This window comes from Mustela lutreola, chromosome 14 (genome assembly GCF_030435805.1).
Source record: "Mustela lutreola isolate mMusLut2 chromosome 14, mMusLut2.pri, whole genome shotgun sequence".
NCBI lineage: Eukaryota > Metazoa > Chordata > Mammalia > Carnivora > Mustelidae > Mustela > Mustela lutreola.
This window is the reverse complement of record NC_081303.1, coordinates 24,001-44,551: the sequence shown is the minus strand read 5'-3', so window position 1 is coordinate 44,551 and position 20,551 is coordinate 24,001.

The following is a 20,551-nucleotide window of genomic DNA, read 5'->3' as shown; positions in this document are numbered from 1 at the left end:
GGGTTTGGGGCACGTACCGGGGCAGGTGCAGGGGCAGTGGCCGTGTCAGGGAAAGGAGATGGGATAGGAGCAGGGGAATGGGCAGGGGCAGGTGCTGGGGCAAGGGCAGGGGTGATGGCCTGGGCCGGGTCAAGGGCAGGAGCTGGGTCTGGGGCGGGAACAGGGGCCTAGGCAGGGCCAGGGGAAGGGGCAGTGGTCCTGGCAGGGCCAGGGGAAGGGATGGCGGCAGTTGAAGGGGAAGACGCAGGGCCAGGGGCTGGGTCTGGGGCAGGCACAGGGAAAGTGGAGGCCTTCGTGGCAGGGGCAGGGGCAGGGGCAGGGGCAGACGCAGGGGCAGGGGCAAGACCAGGGGTAGGACCTGGGTCTGGGTCAGGTGCAGGGGTAGTGGCCCTGGCAGGGAAAAGAGAAAGGACAGGGGCAGGGGCAGACGCAGGGGCAGGGGAAGGGGCAGGAGCAGGAGCAGGAACTGAGGCAAGTGCCTTGGTGATGACTGGTGCAGGGTCAAGGGCAGGAGCTGGGTCTGGGGCAGGAACAGGGGCACCGGCAGGGAAAGTGGAGGCCTTCCAGGCAGGGGCACGGGAAGGGGCAGGGGAAAGGGCAGGAACAGGGTTAGGACCTGGGACTGGGGCCGGTGCAGGGGCAGGTGCCTGGGCAGTGGCCCTGGCAGGGAAAGGCGAAGGGCTAGGGGCGGGGGCAGGGGCAGGGGCAGGAGCTGGGGCAAGGGCAGGGGTGATGGCCTGGGCGAGGTCAAGGGCAGGAGCTGGGTCTGGGGCGGGAACAGGGGCCCAGGGAGGGGTCGGGGAAGGGGTGGGACCAAGGGAGGATCTGGGTCAAGGCCCAGAACAGGAGCACAGGCAGGGGCAGGGGAAGTGGGAGTCGCTCTGGCAGGGGCAGGGGCAGGGGGAGCGGCAGGAGCAGGGGTGGGGGCAGGAGCAGGAGCCAGCTCTCCCCGGACAGCATCAGCATCTTCGTGGGCAGGCGCCCGGGCACCTGTGGGCTCCCGGTCTCCCGCCGAAGTGACTCCAGACATCATGTGCCCCTCCGGAGTTGATGAAGTTGGGAGTAGGTCTAGCTCCTCCGCTGGAGAAGCTGGGAGAGGAGAGAAGGTCACCCGCGGGCCTGCCTCTCCCTGTGGCTTTGCAGAGACAGAGCCCAGCCCGGGGCCTCCCGGAGAAGCCGCAGCCACGAAGGAACCCTCCCCGGGACGTCTCCCCGACTGCAGTCCACCCCCTGGGTGCTCCGAGCCAAGTCGAGGCTCCTGGCCCCACACCGGCCTGTGGGGGCTTCTCCCTGTGGGGCCCAGCACCGACCCCTCCCCACACAGCCACAGGCACCCCACCCCAGCCTTCTCACCCTCGGACTTGGCCTCCGTGGGCTCCGTGTCCAGGACCGCAGTGCAGTGGAGTACCGCGGGCAGTGGTCTGGGAGGTAGCGAGGGCCTTCCCAGGACCGGGGACTCCGGGGTCGGGGAGGGGTGCGTGTCTTCCCGCCTCCTTCCTAGTTCATCCGTGGCCTGCCAAGGCAGAGACGGGGAGTGTGCAAGAGGCGTCAGACCCCTGCCCAGCCATACCCACCGTGCTCCTGCCCAGTGCCCCTGCTTCTCCCAGATCCCACGCAGACCTGTGTGTGCACAGCCCCGCACCTGGGTCAGTGACCCGTCCCTGCAGGGTCTCAGGATCAACCCTGGGCAGAAGGGTGCAGCCCCCACACTCCGTCCCACCTAGCCAGCCTTAACCTGGGGTGTGAACATGACCTGCCCACCAGGCATCTGACCCCTCATCAGCCTGCTCCTGCTTGGGGCGTCTCCACCCCCCATGAGCTCTCTTTACACACACACACACACACACACACACACACACACACACACACACATCCACACACGGGGAGGAGACGGAGGCCTACACGGGTCGGTCAGAAGGTGTGGGGCTGTCTGACTTGAGCCTCCCGGTATCACCTTTTGATTCTTTTTGCCAAAGGGCCAGAGTTGTCGGGGAAGCCTGACACGACCTGCGCAGTGGGGGGACGTGTTTGGCGGGCGAGCTCTCCTCTGCCTGCATCCTCTGGGCTTCCGTAGGCAGCAGCAGCAGAACATGTCGCTTCCTTCAGGATCTGCCCAGAAATGAGCTGGGCAGGGGGGTTTTCTCTGGAATGTGGGTGCCTGGATACGTGGGTTCCAATTCCGTTGGGCTGTGTCATCAGGGAAGTGAGGTCACCACTGCCTGGGGGCTCCTTACCGGACTTCCTGCTCCCACCAGAGCTCCCTGAGGGTTAGGGTTAGGGTTAGGGTTAGGGTTAGGGTTAGGGTTTAGGGTTAGGGTTAGTGTTAGGGTCAGTGTCAGGTTTCCGGTCACGGTCAGGCTTAGGGTCAGAGTCAGGGATTAGTTAGGTTCCAGTATAGGGTCAGGTCGGGGTTAGGGTTAGGGTTAGGTTCAAGTTCAGGTTTAGGGTACCGTTTAGGGTTTGGGGTTAGGGTTAGGTTTAGTCTTAGGATTGGGGTTAGGGTAGGGTTAGACCGTGTTAGGGTCAAGATTAGGGCTAGTGTAGGGGTTAGGGTTAGGTTTAGAATCAGGGTTAGGTTTAGGGTCAGGATCCGTGTTAGGGTCCGGTTCAGGGTGAGGTTTAGGGTCAGCTTCATCGGTGTTATGCTCAGGGTTTGGGTCAGGCCCACCGTCAGGGTAGGGTCAGTGTTAGGGTCAGGGTTTGTTTCTTGATTAGGGTCAGGGTCAGCTTCAGGGTATGGTTAGGTTTGGGTCAGGCTCACAGTCAGGGTCCGGGTTAGGGTTAGGTTTAGGGTTAGGATTAGGGTTAGGGTTAGGGTTTAGGGTTAGTGTTAGGGTCAGTGTCAGCTTCACGGTCAGCGTCAGGCTTAGGGTCAGATTCAGGGTTTAGTTAGGTTTCAGTATAGGGTCCGGTCAGGGTTAGGGTTAGGGTTAGGTCAGGGTCAGGTTTAGGGTCAGGGTTAGGGTTTGGGGTTAGGGTTAGGTTTAGTCGTAGGGTTGGGGTTAGGGTAGGGTTAGACAGTGTTAGGGTCAGGGTTAGGGCTAGGGTAGGGTTTAGGGTTAGGTTTAGAATCAGGGTTAGGTTTAGGGTCAGGATCCGTGTTAGGGTCCGGTTCAGGGTGAGGATTAGGGTCAGCGTCATCGGTGTTACGCTCAGGGTTTGGGTCAGGCCCACCGTCAGGGTCAGGGTCAGTGTTAGGGTCAGGGTTTGTTTCTTGGTTAGGGTCACGGTCAGCTTCAGGGTATGGTTAGGTTTGGGTCAGGCTCACAGTCAGGGTCCGGGTTAGGGTTAGGGTTAGGGTTAGGATTAGGGTTATGGTTAGGGTTAGGGTTTAGGGTTAGGGTTAGTGTTAGGGTCAGTGTCATGTTCACGGTCAGGGTCAGGCTTAGGGTCAGAGTCAGCGTTTAGTTAGATTCCAGTATAGGGTCAGGTCAGGGTTAGGGTTAGGGTTAGGTTCAGGGTCAGGTTTAGGGTTGGGGTTAGCGTTAGGTTTAGTCTTAGGGTTGGGGTTAGGGTAGGGTTAGACAGTGTTAGGGTCAAGGTTAGGGCTAGTGTAGGGGTTAGGGTTAGGTTTAGAATCAGGGTTAGGTTTAGGGTCAGGATCCGTGTTAGGGTCCGGTTCAGGGTGAGGTTTAGGGTCAGCGTCATCGGTGTTACGGTCAGGGTTTGGGTCAGGCCCACCGTCAGGGTCAGGGTCCGTGTTAGGGTCAGGGTTTGTTTCTTGGTTAGGGTCACGGTCAGCTTCAGGGTATGGTTAGGTTTGGGTCAGGCTCACAGTCAGGGTCCGGGTTAGGGTTAGGGTTAGGGTTAGGATTAGGGTTATGGTTAGGGTTAGGGTTTAGGGTTAGGGTTAGTGTTAGGGTCAGTGTCATGTTCACGGTCAGGGTCAGGCTTAGGGTCAGAGTCAGCGTTTAGTTAGATTCCAGTATAGGGTCAGGTCAGGGTTAGGGTTAGGGTTAGGTTCAGGGTCAGGTTTAGGGTTGGGGTTAGCGTTAGGTTTAGTCTTAGGGTTGGGGTTAGGGTAGGGTTAGACAGTGTTAGGGTCAAGGTTAGGGCTAGTGTAGGGGTTAGGGTTAGGTTTAGAATCAGGGTTAGGTTTAGGGTCAGGATCCGTGTTAGGGTCCGGTTCAGGGTGAGGTTTAGGGTCAGCGTCATCGGTGTTACGGTCAGGGTTTGGGTCAGGCCCACCGTCAGGGTCAGGGTCAGTGTTAGGGTCAGGGTTTGTTTCTTGGTTAGGGTCACGGTCAGCTTCAGGGTATGGTTATGGTTGGTCAGGCCCACCGTCAGGGTCAGGGTCAGTGTTAGGGTCAGGGTTTGTTTCTTGGTTAGGGTCAGGGTCAGCTTCAGGGTATGGTTAGGGTTGGTTCAGGCTCACAGTCAGGGTCCGGGTTAGGGTTAGGTTTAGGGTTAGGATTAGGGTTAGGGTTAGGATTTAGGGTTAGTGTTAGGGTCAGTGTCAGCTTCACGGTCAGCGTCAGGCTTAGGGTCAGATTCAGGGTTTAGTTAGGTTTCAGTATAGGGTCCGGTCAGGGTTAGGGTTAGGGTTAGGTCAGGGTCAGGTTTAGGGTCAGGGTTAGGGTTTGGGGTTAGGGTTAGGTTTAGTCGTAGGGTTGGGGTTAGGGTAGGGTTAGACAGTGTTAGGGTCAGGGTTAGGGCTAGGGTAGGGTTTAGGGTTAGGTTTAGAATCAGGGTTAGGTTTAGGGTCAGGATCCGTGTTAGGGTCCGGTTCAGGGTGAGGATTAGGGTCAGCGTCATCGGTGTTACGGTCAGGGTTTGGGTCAGGCCCACCGTCAGGGTCAGGGTCAGTGTTAGGGTCAGGGTTTGTTTCTTGGTTAGGGTCACGGTCAGCTTCAGGGTATGGTTAGGGTTGGGTCAGGCCCACCGTCAGGGTCAGGGTCAGTGTTAGGGTCAGGGTTTGTTTCTTGGTTAGGGTCCGGGTCAGCTTCAGGGTATGGTTAGGGTTGGGTCTGGCTCACAGTCAGGGTCCGGGTTAGGGTTAGGTTTAGGGTCAGGATTAGGGTTAGGGTTAGGGTTTAGGGTTAGTGTTAGGGTCAGTGTCAGCTTCACGGTCAGCATCAGGCTTAGGGTCAGATTCAGGGTTTACTTAGGTTTCAGTTAGGGTCAGGTCAGGGTTAGGTTAGGGTTAGGGTTAGGGTTAGGGTTAGGGTTAGGGGTTAGGTTTAGGGTTAGGGTTAGGGTTAGGGTTATGGTTAGGGGTTAGGGTTAGAGGGTTAGGGTTAGGGTTAGTCTTAGGGTTGGGGTTAGGGTATGGTTAGAAAGTGTTAGGGTCAGGGTTAGGGCTAGGGTAGGGTTTAGGGTTAGGTTTAGAATCAGGGTTTGGTTTAGGGTCAGGATCCGTGTTAGGGTCCGGTTCAGGGTGAGGATTAGGGTCAGCGTCATCGGTGTTACGGTCAGGGTTTGGGTCAGGCCCACCGTCAGGGTCAGGGTCAGTGTTAGGGTCAGGGTTTGTTTCTTGGTTAGGGTAGGGTCAGCTTCAGGGTATTGTTAGGGTTGGGTCAGGCTCACAGTCAGGGTCCGGGTCAGGGTTAGGAGTTACTGTTAGGGTTAGGGTTATGGTTAGGGTTAGGGTTTAGGGTTAGGGTTAGTCTTAGGGTCAGTGTCATGTTCACGGTCATGGTCAGGCTTAGGGTCAGAGTCAGCGTTTAGTTAGATTCCAGTATAGGGTCAGGTCAGGGTTAGGGTTAGGGTTAGGTTCAGGGTCAGGTTTAGGGTTGGGGTTAGGGTTAGGTTTAGTCTTAGGGTTGGGGTTAGGGTAGGGTTAGACAGTGTTAGGGTCAAGGTTAGGGCTAGTGTAGGGGTTAGGGTTAGGTTTAGAATCAGGGTTAGGTTTAGGGTCAGGATCCGTGTTAGGGTCCGGTTCAGGGTGAGGTTTAGGGTCAGCGTCATCGGTGTTACGGTCAGGGTTTGGGTCAGGCCCACCGTCAGGGTCAGGGTCCGTGTTAGGGTCAGGGTTTGTTTCTTGGTTAGGGTCACGGTCAGCTTCAGGGTATGGTTATGGTTGGTCAGGCCCACCGTCAGGGTCAGGGTCAGTGTTAGGGTCAGGGTTTGTTTCTTGGTTAGGGTCAGGGTCAGCTTCAGGGTATGGTTAGGGTTGGTTCAGGCTCACAGTCAGGGTCCGGGTTAGGGTTAGGTTTAGGGTTAGGATTAGGGTTAGGGTTAGGGTTTAGGGTTAGTGTTAGGGTCAGTGTCAGCTTCACGGTCAGCGTCAGGCTTAGGGTCAGATTCAGGGTTTAGTTAGGTTTCAGTATAGGGTCCGGTCAGGGTTAGGGTTAGGGTTAGGTCAGGGTCAGGTTTAGGGTCAGGGTTAGGGTTTGGGGTTAGGGTTAGGTTTAGTCGTAGGGTTGGGGTTAGGGTAGGGTTAGACAGTGTTAGGGTCAGGGTTATGGCTAGGGTAGGGTTTAGGGTTAGGTTTAGAATCAGGGTTAGGTTTAGGGTCAGGATCCGTGTTAGGGTCCGGTTCAGGGTGAGGATTAGGGTCAGCGTCATCGGTGTTACGGTCAGGGTTTGGGTCAGGCCCACCGTCAGGGTCAGGGTCAGTGTTAGGGTCAGGGTTTGTTTCTTGGTTAGGGTCACGGTCAGCTTCAGGGTATGGTTAGGTTTGGGTCAGGCTCACAGTCAGGGTCCGGGTTAGGGTTAGGGTTAGGGTTAGGATTAGGGTTATGGTTAGGGTTAGGGTTTAGGGTTAGGGTTAGTGTTAGGGTCAGTGTCATGTTCACGGTCAGGGTCAGGCTTAGGGTCAGAGTCAGCGTTTAGTTAGATTCCAGTATTGGGTCAGGTCAGGGTTAGGGTTAGGGTTAGGTTCAGGGTCAGGTTTAGGGTTGGGGTTAGCGTTAGGTTTAGTCTTAGGGTTGGGGTTAGGGTAGGGTTAGACAGTGTTAGGGTCAAGGTTAGGGCTAGTGTAGGGGTTAGGGTTAGGTTTAGAATCAGGGTTAGGTTTAGGGTCAGGATCCGTGTTAGGGTCCGGTTCAGGGTGAGGTTTAGGGTCAGCGTCATCGGTGTTACGGTCAGGGTTTGGGTCAGGCCCACCGTCAGGGTCAGGGTCCGTGTTAGGGTCAGGGTTTGTTTCTTGGTTAGGGTCACGGTCAGCTTCAGGGTATGGTTAGGTTTGGGTCAGGCTCACAGTCAGGGTCCGGGTTAGGGTTAGGGTTAGGGTTAGGATTAGGGTTATGGTTAGGGTTAGGGTTTAGGGTTAGGGTTAGTGTTAGGGTCAGTGTCATGTTCACGGTCAGGGTCAGGCTTAGGGTCAGAGTCAGCGTTTAGTTAGATTCCAGTATAGGGTCAGGTCAGGGTTAGGGTTAGGGTTAGGTTCAGGGTCAGGTTTAGGGTTGGGGTTAGCGTTAGGTTTAGTCTTAGGGTTGGGGTTAGGGTAGGGTTAGACAGTGTTAGGGTCAAGGTTAGGGCTAGTGTAGGGGTTAGGGTTAGGTTTAGAATCAGGGTTAGGTTTAGGGTCAGGATCCGTGTTAGGGTCCGGTTCAGGGTGAGGTTTAGGGTCAGCGTCATCGGTGTTACGGTCAGGGTTTGGGTCAGGCCCACCGTCAGGGTCAGGGTCCGTGTTAGGGTCAGGGTTTGTTTCTTGGTTAGGGTCACGGTCAGCTTCAGGGTATGGTTATGGTTGGTCAGGCCCACCGTCAGGGTCAGGGTCAGTGTTAGGGTCAGGGTTTGTTTCTTGGTTAGGGTCAGGGTCAGCTTCAGGGTATGGTTAGGGTTGGTTCAGGCTCACAGTCAGGGTCCGGGTTAGGGTTAGGTTTAGGGTTAGGATTAGGGTTAGGGTTAGGGTTTAGGGTTAGTGTTAGGGTCAGTGTCAGCTTCACGGTCAGCGTCAGGCTTAGGGTCAGATTCAGGGTTTAGTTAGGTTTCAGTATAGGGTCCGGTCAGGGTTAGGGTTAGGGTTAGGTCAGGGTCAGGTTTAGGGTCAGGGTTAGGGTTTGGGGTTAGGGTTAGGTTTAGTCGTAGGGTTGGGGTTAGGGTAGGGTTAGACAGTGTTAGGGTCAGGGTTAGGGCTAGGGTAGGGTTTAGGGTTAGGTTTAGAATCAGGGTTAGGTTTAGGGTCAGGATCCGTGTTAGGGTCCGGTTCAGGGTGAGGATTAGGGTCAGCGTCATCGGTGTTACGGTCAGGGTTTGGGTCAGGCCCACCGTCAGGGTCAGGGTCAGTGTTAGGGTCAGGGTTTGTTTCTTGGTTAGGGTCACGGTCAGCTTCAGGGTATGGTTAGGGTTGGGTCAGGCCCACCGTCAGGGTCAGGGTCAGTGTTAGGGTCAGGGTTTGTTTCTTGGTTAGGGTCCGGGTCAGCTTCAGGGTATGGTTAGGGTTGGGTCTGGCTCACAGTCAGGGTCCGGGTTAGGGTTAGGTTTAGGGTCAGGATTAGGGTTAGGGTTAGGGTTTAGGGTTAGTGTTAGGGTCAGTGTCAGCTTCACGGTCAGCATCAGGCTTAGGGTCAGATTCAGGGTTTACTTAGGTTTCAGTTAGGGTCAGGTCAGGGTTAGGTTAGGGTTAGGGTTAGGGTTAGGGGTAGGGTTAGGGTTAGGGTTAGGGTTAGGGTTAGGGTTATGGTTAGGGGTTAGGGTTAGAGGGTTAGGGTTAGGGTTAGTCTTAGGGTTGGGGTTAGGGTATGGTTAGAAAGTGTTAGGGTCAGGGTTAGGGCTAGGGTAGGGTTTAGGGTTAGGTTTAGAATCAGGGTTTGGTTTAGGGTCAGGATCCGTGTTAGGGTCCGGTTCAGGGTGAGGATTAGGGTCAGCGTCATCGGTGTTACGGTCAGGGTTTGGGTCAGGCCCACCGTCAGGGTCAGGGTCAGTGTTAGGGTCAGGGTTTGTTTCTTGGTTAGGGTAGGGTCAGCTTCAGGGTATGGTTAGGGTTGGGTCAGGCTCACAGTCAGGGTCCGGGTCAGGGTTAGGAGTTACGGTTAGTGTTAGGATTAGGGTTAGGGTTAGGGTCCGGGTTAGGGTCAAGGTCAGGATCAGGATCAAGTCAGGGTCAGGGTCATGTTTAGGCTTTGGGTCAGAGTCAGGGTTCAGTTTGGTTCCAGTTTAGGGTCAGGGTCAAGGTTAGGGTTAGGTGCAGGGTCAGGGTTAGGGTCCGGGTTAGGGCTTGTGGTTAGGATTGGGGTTAGTGTTAGGGTTGGGGTTAGGGTAGGGTGAGACAGGGTTAGGTTCAGTGTTAGGGCTAGTGTAGGGGTTAGGGTTAGGTTTAGAATCAGAGTTAGGTTTAGGGTCAGGGTCCGTGTTAGGGTCAGGGTCAGGGTTAGGTTTAGGGTCAGCGTCATTTGAGTTACGGTCAGGGTTAGGGTCAGGCTCACCGTCAGCGTCAGGGTCAGTGTTAGGGTCAGGGTTTGTTTCTTGGTTAGGGTCAGGGTCAGCTTCAGGGTATGGTTAGGTTTGGGTCAGGCTCACAGTCAGGGTCCGGGTTAGGGTTAGGGTTAGGGTTAGGATTAGGGTTATGGTTAGGGTTAGGGTTTAGGGTTAGGGTTAGTGTTAGGGTCAGTGTCATGTTCACGGTCAGGGTCAGGCTTAGGGTCAGAGTCAGCGTTTAGTTAGATTCCAGTATAGGGTCAGGTCAGGGTTAGGGTTAGGGTTAGGTTCAGGGTCAGGTTTAGGGTTGGGGTTAGCGTTAGGTTTAGTCTTAGGGTTGGGGTTAGGGTAGGGTTAGACAGTGTTAGGGTCAAGGTTAGGGCTAGTGTAGGGGTTAGGGTTAGGTTTAGAATCAGGGTTAGGTTTAGGGTCAGGATCCGTGTTAGGGTCCGGTTCAGGGTGAGGTTTAGGGTCAGCGTCATCGGTGTTACGGTCAGGGTTTGGGTCAGGCCCACCGTCAGGGTCAGGGTCCGTGTTAGGGTCAGGGTTTGTTTCTTGGTTAGGGTCACGGTCAGCTTCAGGGTATGGTTATGGTTGGTCAGGCCCACCGTCAGGGTCAGGGTCCGTGTTAGGGTCAGGGTTTGTTTCTTGATTAGGGTCACGGTCAGCTTCAGGGTATGGTTATGGTTGGTCAGGACCACCGTCAGGGTCAGGGTCAGTGTTAGGGTCAGGGTTTGTTTCTTGGTTAGGGTCAGGGTCAGCTTCAGGGTATGGTTAGGGTTGGTTCAGGCTCACAGTCAGGGTCCGGGTTAGGGTTAGGTTTAGGGTTAGGATTAGGGTTAGGGTTACGGTTTAGGGTTAGTGTTAGGGTCAGTGTCAGCTTCACGGTCAGCGTCAGGCTTAGGGTCAGATTCAGGGTTTAGTTAGGTTTCAGTATAGGGTCCGGTCAGGGTTAGGGTTAGGGTTAGGTCAGGGTCAGGTTTAGGGTCAGGGTTAGGGTTTGGGGTTAGGGTTAGGTTTAGTCGTAGGGTTGGGGTTAGGGTAGGGTTAGACAGTGTTAGGGTCAGGGTTAGGGCTAGGGTAGGGTTTAGGGTTAGGTTTAGAATCAGGGTTAGGTTTAGGGTCAGGATCCGTGTTAGGGTCCGGTTCAGGGTGAGGATTAGGGTCAGCGTCATCGGTGTTACGGTCAGGGTTTGGGTCAGGCCCACCGTCAGGGTCAGGGTCAGTGTTAGGGTCAGGGTTTGTTTCTTGGTTAGGGTCACGGTCAGCTTCAGGGTATGGTTAGGGTTGGGTCAGGCCCACCGTCAGGGTCAGGGTCAGTGTTAGGGTCAGGGTTTGTTTCTTGGTTAGGGTCCGGGTCAGCTTCAGGGTATGGTTAGGGTTGGGTCTGGCTCACAGTCAGGGTCCGGGTTAGGGTTAGGTTTAGGGTCAGGATTAGGGTTAGGGTTAGGGTTTAGGGTTAGTGTTAGGGTCAGTGTCAGCTTCACGGTCAGCATCAGGCTTAGGGTCAGATTCAGGGTTTACTTAGGTTTCAGTTAGGGTCAGGTCAGGGTTAGGTTAGGGTTAGGGTTAGGGTTAGGGTTAGGGTTAGGGGTAGGGTTAGGGTTAGGGTTAGGGTTAGGGTTATGGTTAGGGCTTAGGGTTAGAGGGTTAGGGTTAGGGTTAGTCTTAGGGTTGGGGTTAGGGTATGGTTAGAAAGTGTTAGAGTCAGGGTTATGGCTAGGGTAGGGTTTAGGGTTAGGTTTAGAATCAGGGTTTGGTTTAGGGTCAGGATCCGTGTTAGGGTCCGGTTCAGGGTGAGGATTAGGGTCAGCGTCATCGGTGTTACGGTCAGGCTTTGGGTCAGGCCCACCGTCAGGGTCAGGGTCAGTGTTAGGGTCAGGGTTTGTTTCTTGGTTAGGGTCAGGGTCAGCTTCAGGGTATGGTTAGGGTTGGTTCAGGCTCACAGTCAGGGTCCGGGTTAGGGTTAGGTTTAGGGTTAGGATTAGGGTTAGGGTTAGGGTTTAGGGTTAGTGTTAGGGTCAGTGTCAGCTTCACGGTCAGCGTCAGGCTTAGGGTCAGATTCAGGGTTTAGTTAGGTTTCAGTATAGGGTCCGGTCAGGGTTAGGGTTAGGGTTAGGTCAGGGTCAGGTTTAGGGTCAGGGTTAGGGTTTGGGGTTAGGGTTAGGTTTAGTCGTAGGGTTGGGGTTAGGGTAGGGTTAGACAGTGTTAGGGTCAGAGTTAGGGCTAGGGTAGGGTTTAGGATTAGGTTTAGAATCAGGGTTAGGTTTAGGGTCAGGATCCGTGTTAGGGTCCGGTTCAGGGTGAGGATTAGGGTCAGCGTCATCGGTGTTACGGTCAGGGTTTGGGTCAGGCCCACCGTCAGGGTCACGGTCAGTGTTAGGGTCAGGGTTTGTTTCTTGGTTAGGGTCACGGTCAGCTTCAGGGTATGGTTAGGTTTGGGTCAGGCTCACAGTCAGGGTCCGGGTTAGGGTTAGGGTTAGGGTTAGGATTAGGGTTATGGTTAGGGTTAGGGTTTAGGGTTAGGGTTAGTGTTAGGGTCAGTGTCATGTTCACGGTCAGGGTCAGGCTTAGGGTCAGAGTCAGCGTTTAGTTAGATTCCAGTATAGGGTCAGGTCAGGGTTAGGGTTAGGGTTAGGTTCAGGGTCAGGTTTAGGGTTGGGGTTAGCGTTAGGTTTAGTCTTAGGGTTGGGGTTAGGGTAGGGTTAGACAGTGTTAGGGTCAAGGTTAGGGCTAGTGTAGGGGTTAGGGTTAGGTTTAGAATCAGGGTTAGGTTTAGGGTCAGGATCCGTGTTAGGGTCCGGTTCAGGGTGAGGTTTAGGGTCAGCGTCATCGGTGTTACGGTCAGGGTTTGGGTCAGGCCCACCGTCAGGGTCAGGGTCCGTGTTAGGGTCAGGGTTTGTTTCTTGGTTAGGGTCACGGTCAGCTTCAGGGTATGGTTATGGTTGGTCAGGCCCACCGTCAGGGTCAGGGTCAGTGTTAGGGTCAGGGTTTGTTTCTTGGTTAGGGTCAGGGTCAGCTTCAGGGTATGGTTAGGGTTGGTTCAGGCTCACAGTCAGGGTCCGGGTTAGGGTTAGGTTTAGGGTTAGGATTAGGGTTAGGGTTAGGGTTTAGGGTTAGTGTTAGGGTCAGTGTCAGCTTCACGGTCAGCGTCAGGCTTAGGGTCAGATTCAGGGTTTAGTTAGGTTTCAGTATAGGGTCCGGTCAGGGTTAGGGTTAGGGTTAGGTCAGGGTCAGGTTTAGGGTCAGGGTTAGGGTTTGGGGTTAGGGTTAGGTTTAGTCGTAGGGTTGGGGTTAGGGTAGGGTTAGACAGTGTTAGGGTCAGGGTTAGGGCTAGGGTAGGGTTTAGGGTTAGGTTTAGAATCAGGGTTAGGTTTAGGGTCAGGATCCGTGTTAGGGTCCGGTTCAGGGTGAGGATTAGGGTCAGCGTCATCGGTGTTACGGTCAGGGTTTGGGTCAGGCCCACCGTCAGGGTCAGGGTCAGTGTTAGGGTCAGGGTTTGTTTCTTGGTTAGGGTCACGGTCAGCTTCAGGGTATGGTTAGGGTTGGGTCAGGCCCACCGTCAGGGTCAGGGTCAGTGTTAGGGTCAGGGTTTGTTTCTTGGTTAGGGTCCGGGTCAGCTTCAGGGTATGGTTAGGGTTCGGTCTGGCTCACAGTCAGGGTCCGGGTTAGGGTTAGGTTTAGGGTCAGGATTAGGGTTAGGGTTAGGGTTTAGGGTTAGTGTTAGGGTCAGTGTCAGCTTCACGGTCAGCATCAGGCTTAGGGTCAGATTCAGGGTTTACTTAGGTTTCAGTTAGGGTCAGGTCAGGGTTAGGTTAGGGTTAGGGTTAGGGTTAGGGGTAGGGTTAGGGTTAGGGTTAGGGTTAGGGTTAGGGTTATGGTTAGGGGTTAGGGTTAGAGGGTTAGGGTTAGGGTTAGTCTTAGGGTTGGGGTTAGGGTATGGTTAGAAAGTGTTAGGGTCAGGGTTAGGGCTAGGGTAGGGTTTAGGGTTAGGTTTAGAATCAGGGTTTGGTTTAGGGTCAGGATCCGTGTTAGGGTCCGGTTCAGGGTGAGGATTAGGGTCAGCGTCATCGGTGTTACGGTCAGGGTTTGGGTCAGGCCCACCGTCAGGGTCAGGGTCAGTGTTAGGGTCAGGGTTTGTTTCTTGGTTAGGGTAGGGTCAGCTTCAGGGTATGGTTAGGGTTGGGTCAGGCTCACAGTCAGGGTCCGGGTCAGGGTTAGGAGTTACTGTTAGTGTTAGGATTAGGGTTAGGGTTAGGGTCCGGGTTAGGGTCAAGGTCAGGATCAGGATCAAGTCAGGGTCAGGGTCATGTTTAGGCTTTGGGTCAGAGTCAGGGTTCAGTTTGGTTCCAGTTTAGGGTCAGGGTCAAGGTTAGGGTTAGGTGCAGGGTCAGGGTTAGGGTCCGGGTTAGGGCTTGTGGTTAGGATTGGGGTTAGTGTTAGGGTTGGGGTTAGGGTAGGGTGAGACAGGGTTAGGTTCAGTGTTAGGGCTAGTGTAGGGGTTAGGGTTAGGTTTAGAATCAGAGTTAGGTTTAGGGTCAGGGTCCGTGTTAGGGTCAGGTCAGGGTTAGGTTTAGGGTCAGCGTCATTTGAGTTACGGTCAGGGTTAGGGTCAGGCTCACCGTCAGCGTCAGGGTCAGTGTTAGGGTCAGGGTTTGTTTCTTGGTTAGGGTCAGGGTCAGCTTCAGGGTATGGTTAGGTTTAGGGTCAGGCTCACAGTCAGGGTCCTGGTCAGGGTTAGTTGTTAGTGTTAGGGTTAGGGTTAGGGTTCGGGTTTGGGTTCAGGTTTACGATTTGAGGTTAGGGTTTGGGTCGCGTTGAGGTTCGGTGTTAGGGTTATGGTTTAGGGTTCGGGTTCCGGTTCAGATTCGGCTTAGTATTAGTGTTCTGGTTCGGGTTAGGATTAGGCCCTGCATGGTGGCTCGGGGCTGGTCCATCTGTCCTCCCAGTGCTGACCTTCCTTGTCCTTGGCCCTCTGTCATCCTGGATCCTCTCTACGTCCTCCTTAAACTATTATGAATGTCCCCAGGAGCAGGGTGGCAGGAGTGGGGTCTCAGAGGGGCTGCCGCGATCCTGTGCCCCAGACAACACTGAGAAAGGAGCCCCAGGACATTGTGTCAGGAGGACGGGGATCAGGATCCCCTCCATCTCCCTGGGCACGAACACTGTTCCATTCCCTGCTGTCTCACCACTGCTGTGCCCAATCCTACTGAAAACACATCCGTGGCCCACCGAGCCAGAGTTTCTGGGGGTGAGTCCCAGGCTGAGCCCTCCTAGGTGACAGGTGGGCCTGTGGCCTGGGATGGGTGCCGCTCACTGTTGTCTCAGACAGGGGAGCCTGTCCGCCTTCTCTCCAGGGGCCCTGCATCGGACCTCTGCTTCCTCACGTTCTCCCCAGGGCTGCTGGTCCCCAGACCAGACACCTGCCAGTCTGAGGGTGACCAGCACTGCCTCCCCAGGGTTTCCTTTGCCTGAGTCCTTCCCTGGGAGCTCCTGCATCTCCTGACACATACTCCCTGTGTGCTTCTCCTCCCCCTTGAACTTGCACGTTTCTAGTCTCTGTCCCTGTCTCTGTTCCTGTGGGACCCAGAGACTTGGAGCATGGAGTGGAGCAGACCCATGGGAGACCTTTCTCTGGTCTAGGGTTGTGAGCGATGCTTTTGCCCTCCGCGGTGTGTCTTCCAGCTTTCTGCATTTCCCTGGTTTCTGTGTGGGCCACAGGAGGAAACAGCCGTGTCCTGTCTGGGGACCGACTGTGGTGTCCCAGCAGGAACAGGGGCCTTGGCCCCGAGATTGTGCCCAGAATTCCTAAAGGGTTCCCTAGGATGACATCTCCTCTGTAATCCATTGGGCGTCTCAACATCCAAGAAGGGAAATTCTATGTCAAACAGAGAGAAGAAACAAAAACCAAACCTAACCAAACCCCAAACAAGGGCCCTTTGAAAATAGGTGCAGACACAAAGGCACCTATTGAGGGATTCCACTTCCAGAAACCTCCAGAACACGTGCAGGAACAGAAAGAGAAAGCAGCTTAGGGCTTGCGAGGGGCCAGGCTGGGGGGAACAATGGGCAGGAGGGCTTGGGCTCAGGGTCTCCTCCTTTGGGGAAGGAGATAGCCTGCAACGATGTTCTGGGGCGTGGTGGCACAGCGTTGGGAATGCACTTCATGCTCATGACGTGTTCAAGGGAAAACAAGAACTTTTATTTAAAATAAATAATACACGGCATAGAGGAGATGGACGGCGGCGAGAACGGTGACTCCATACAGGAGAGGAAGAACACAAGGAGGGGGGATGAAACATTCTGGGGGGATGTCGGGGTCAGGGGATGGAACTGACGGCATTTTTCTGGGAAGATCTCCCCGCAGAGCTGTGGGCTCTGGATGCGGGTCTGGGAGGCCCGCAGGAGAAGGTGTTGGGGCAGGGGTTGGGCTAGGGGCGGGGACAGGGTCAGCAGTAGTGGCCGGTGCAGGATCCAGAGCAGGAGCTGGGTCAGAGGCAGGAACAGGAGGCCAGGCAAGGGCAGGGAAAGGAGCAGGAGCAAAGGAGAGGGACTGGGTCTGGGGCGGGAACAGGGGCCTAGGCAGGGCCAGGGGAAGGGGCAGTGGTCCTGGCAGGGCCAGGGGAAGGGATGGCGGCAGTTGAAGGGGAAGACGCAGGGGCAGGGGCTGGGTCTGGGGCAGGAACAGGGGACCAGGCAGGGAAAGTGGAGGCCTTCCTGGCAGGGGCAGGGGCAAGACCAGGGGTAAGACCTGGGTCTGGGGCAGGTGCAGGGGCAGTGGCCCTGGCAGGGAAAGGAGAAAGGACAGGAGCAGGGGCAGGGGCAGACGCAGGGGCAGGGGAAGGGGCAGGAGCAGGAATTGGGGCAAGTGCATTGGTGATGACTGGTGCAGGGTCAAGGGCAGGAGCTGGGTCTGGGGTGGGAGCATGGGTCTAGGCAGGGCCAGGGGAAGGGGCAGTGGTCCTGGCAGGGCCAGGGGAAGGAATGGCAGCAGTTGAAGGGGAAGACGCAGGGACAGGGCCTGGGTCTGGGGCAGGAACAGGGAATGTGGAGGCCTTCCTGGCAGGGGCCGGTGCAGGGGCAGATGCAGGGGCAGGGGCAGGGCCAGGGGCAAGACCAGGAGTAGGACCTGGGTCTGGGTCAGGTGCAGGGGCAGTGGCCCTGGCAGGGAAAAGAGAAAGGACAGGGGCAGGGGCAGACGCAGGGGCAGGGGCAGGGGCAGGGGCAGGGGAAGGGGCAGGAGCAGGAGCAGGAGCAGGAGCAGGAGCAGGAACGGAGGCAAGTGCCTTGGTGATGACTGGTGCAGGGTCAAGGGCAGGAGCTGGGTCTGGGGCAGGAACAGGGGCACCGGCAGGGAAAGAGGAGGCCTTCCTGGCAGGGGCAGGGTTAGGGTCAGGGTCAGGGGCAGGGTCAGGGTCAGGGGCAGGGGCAAAAACAGGGTTAGGATTTGGGTCTGCGGCAGGTGTAGGGGCAGGTGCAGGGGCAGGACCTGGGTTTGGGGCACGTACCGGGGCAGGTGCAGGGGCAGTGGCCGTGTCAGGGAAAGGAGATGGGATAGGAGCAGGGGAATGGGCAGGGGCAGGTGCTGGGGCAAGGGCAGGGGTGATGGCCTGGGCCGGGTCAAGGGCAGGAGCTGGGTCTGGGGCGGGAACAGGGGCCTAGGCAGGGCCAGGGGAAGGGGCAGTGGTCCTGGCAGGGCCAGGGGAAGGGATGGCGGCAGTTGAAGGGGAAGACGCAGGGCCAGGGGCTGGGTCTGGGGCAGGCACAGGGAAAGTGGAGGCCTTCGTGGCAGGGGCAGGGGCAGGGGCAGGGGCAGACGCAGGGGCAGGGGCAAGACCAGGGGTAGGACCTGGGTCTGGGTCAGGTGCAGGGGTAGTGGCCCTGGCAGGGAAAAGAGAAAGGACAGGGGCAGGGGCAGACGCAGGGGCAGGGGAAGGGGCAGGAGCAGGAGCAGGAACTGAGGCAAGTGCCTTGGTGATGACTGGTGCAGGGTCAAGGGCAGGAGCTGGGTCTGGGGCAGGAACAGGGGCACCGGCAGGGAAAGTGGAGGCCTTCCAGGCAGGGGCACGGGAAGGGGCAGGGGAAAGGGCAGGAACAGGGTTAGGACCTGGGACTGGGGCCGGTGCAGGGGCAGGTGCCTGGGCAGTGGCCCTGGCAGGGAAAGGCGAAGGGCTAGGGGCGGGGGCAGGGGCAGGGGCAGGAGCTGGGGCAAGGGCAGGGGTGATGGCCTGGGCGAGGTCAAGGGCAGGAGCTGGGTCTGGGGCGGGAACAGGGGCCCAGGGAGGGGTCGGGGAAGGGGTGGGACCAAGGGAGGATCTGGGTCAAGGCCCAGAACAGGAGCACAGGCAGGGGCAGGGGAAGTGGGAGTCGCTCTGGCAGGGGCAGGGGCAGGGGGAGCGGCAGGAGCAGGGGTGGGGGCAGGAGCAGGAGCCAGCTCTCCCCGGACAGCATCAGCATCTTCGTGGGCAGGCGCCCGGGCACCTGTGGGCTCCCGGTCTCCCGCCGAAGTGACTCCAGACATCATGTGCCCCTCCGGAGTTGATGAAGTTGGGAGTAGGTCTAGCTCCTCCGCTGGAGAAGCTGGGAGAGGAGAGAAGGTCACCCGCGGGCCTGCCTCTCCCTGTGGCTTTGCAGAGACAGAGCCCAGCCCGGGGCCTCCCGGAGAAGCCGCAGCCACGAAGGAACCCTCCCCGGGACGTCTCCCCGACTGCAGTCCACCCCCTGGGTGCTCCGAGCCAAGTCGAGGCTCCTGGCCCCACACCGGCCTGTGGGGGCTTCTCCCTGTGGGGCCCAGCACCGACCCCTCCCCACACAGCCACAGGCACCCCACCCCAGCCTTCTCACCCTCGGACTTGGCCTCCGTGGGCTCCGTGTCCAGGACCGCAGTGCAGTGGAGTACCGCGGGCAGTGGTCTGGGAGGTAGCGAGGGCCTTCCCAGGACCGGGGACTCCGGGGTCGGGGAGGGGTGCGTGTCTTCCCGCCTCCTTCCTAGTTCATCCGTGGCCTGCCAAGGCAGAGACGGGGAGTGTGCAAGAGGCGTCAGACCCCTGCCCAGCCATACCCACCGTGCTCCTGCCCAGTGCCCCTGCTTCTCCCAGATCCCACGCAGACCTGTGTGTGCACAGCCCCGCACCTGGGTCAGTGACCCGTCCCTGCAGGGTCTCAGGATCAACCCTGGGCAGAAGGGTGCAGCCCCCACACTCCGTCCCACCTAGCCAGCCTTAACCTGGGGTGTGAACATGACCTGCCCACCAGGCATCTGACCCCTCATCAGCCTGCTCCTGCTTGGGGCGTCTCCACCCCCCATGAGCTCTCTTTACACACACACACACACACACACACACACACACACACACACACACATCCACACACGGGGAGGAGACGGAGGCCTACACGGGTCGGTCAGAAGGTGTGGGGCTGTCTGACTTGAGCCTCCCGGTATCACCTTTTGATTCTTTTTGCCAAAGGGCCAGAGTTGTCGGGGAAGCCTGACACGACCTGCGCAGTGGGGGGACGTGTTTGGCGGGCGAGCTCTCCTCTGCCTGCATCCTCTGGGCTTCCGTAGGCAGCAGCAGCAGAACATGTCGCTTCCTTCAGGATCTGCCCAGAAATGAGCTGGGCAGGGGGGTTTTCTCTGGAATGTGGGTGCCTGGATACGTGGGTTCCAATTCCGTTGGGCTGTGTCATCAGGGAAGTGAGGTCACCACTGCCTGGGGGCTCCTTACCGGACTTCCTGCTCCCACCAGAGCTCCCTGAGGGTTAGGGTTAGGGTTAGGGTTAGGGTTAGGGTTAGGGTTTAGGGTTAGGGTTAGTGTTAGGGTCAGTGTCAGGTTTCCGGTCACGGTCAGGCTTAGGGTCAGAGTCAGGGTTTAGTTAGGTTCCAGTATAGGGTCAGGTCGGGGTTAGGGTTAGGGTTAGGTTCAAGTTCAGGTTTAGGGTACCGTTTAGGGTTTGGGGTTAGGGTTAGGTTTAGTCTTAGGATTGGGGTTAGGGTAGGGTTAGACCGTGTTAGGGTCAAGATTAGGGCTAGTGTAGGGGTTAGGGTTAGGTTTAGAATCAGGGTTAGGTTTAGGGTCAGGATCCGTGTTAGGGTCCGGTTCAGGGTGAGGTTTAGGGTCAGCTTCATCGGTGTTATGCTCAGGGTTTGGGTCAGGCCCACCGTCAGGGTAGGGTCAGTGTTAGGGTCAGGGTTTGTTTCTTGATTAGGGTCAGGGTCAGCTTCAGGGTATGGTTAGGTTTGGGTCAGGCTCACAGTCAGGGTCCGGGTTAGGGTTAGGTTTAGGGTTAGGATTAGGGTTAGGGTTAGGGTTTAGGGTTAGTGTTAGGGTCAGTGTCAGCTTCACGGTCAGCGTCAGGCTTAGGGTCAGATTCAGGGTTTAGTTAGGTTTCAGTATAGGGTCCGGTCAGGGTTAGGGTTAGGGTTAGGTCAGGGTCAGGTTTAGGGTCAGGGTTAGGGTTTGGGGTTAGGGTTAGGTTTAGTCGTAGGGTTGGGGTTAGGGTAGGGTTAGACAGTGTTAGGGTCAGGGTTAGGGCTAGGGTAGGGTTTAGGGTTAGGTTTAGAATCAGGGTTAGGTTTAGGGTCAGGATCCGTGTTAGGGTCCGGTTCAGGGTGAGGATTAGGGTCAGCGTCATCGGTGTTACGCTCAGGGTTTGGGTCAGGCCCACCGTCAGGGTCAGGGTCAGTGTTAGGGTCAGGGTTTGTTTCTTGGTTAGGGTCACGGTCAGCTTCAGGGTATGGTTAGGTTTGGGTCAGGCTCACAGTCAGGGTCCGGGTTAGGGTTAGGGTTAGGGTTAGGATTAGGGTTATGGTTAGGGTTAGGGTTTAGGGTTAGGGTTAGTGTTAGGGTCAGTGTCATGTTCACGGTCAGGGTCAGGCTTAGGGTCAGAGTCAGCGTTTAGTTAGATTCCAGTATAGGGTCAGGTCAGGGTTAGGGTTAGGGTTAGGTTCAGGGTCAGGTTTAGGGTTGGGGTTAGCGTTAGGTTTAGTCTTAGGGTTGGGGTTAGGGTAGGGTTAGACAGTGTTAGGGTCAAGGTTAGGGCTAGTGTAGGGGTTAGGGTTAGGTTTAGAATCAGGGTTAGGTTTAGGGTCAGGATCCGTGTTAGGGTCCGGTTCAGGGTGAGGTTTAGGGTCAGCGTCATCGGTGTTACGGTCAGGGTTTGGGTCAGGCCCACCGTCAGGGTCAGGGTCCGTGTTAGGGTCAGGGTTTGTTTCTTGGTTAGGGTCACGGTCAGCTTCAGGGTATGGTTA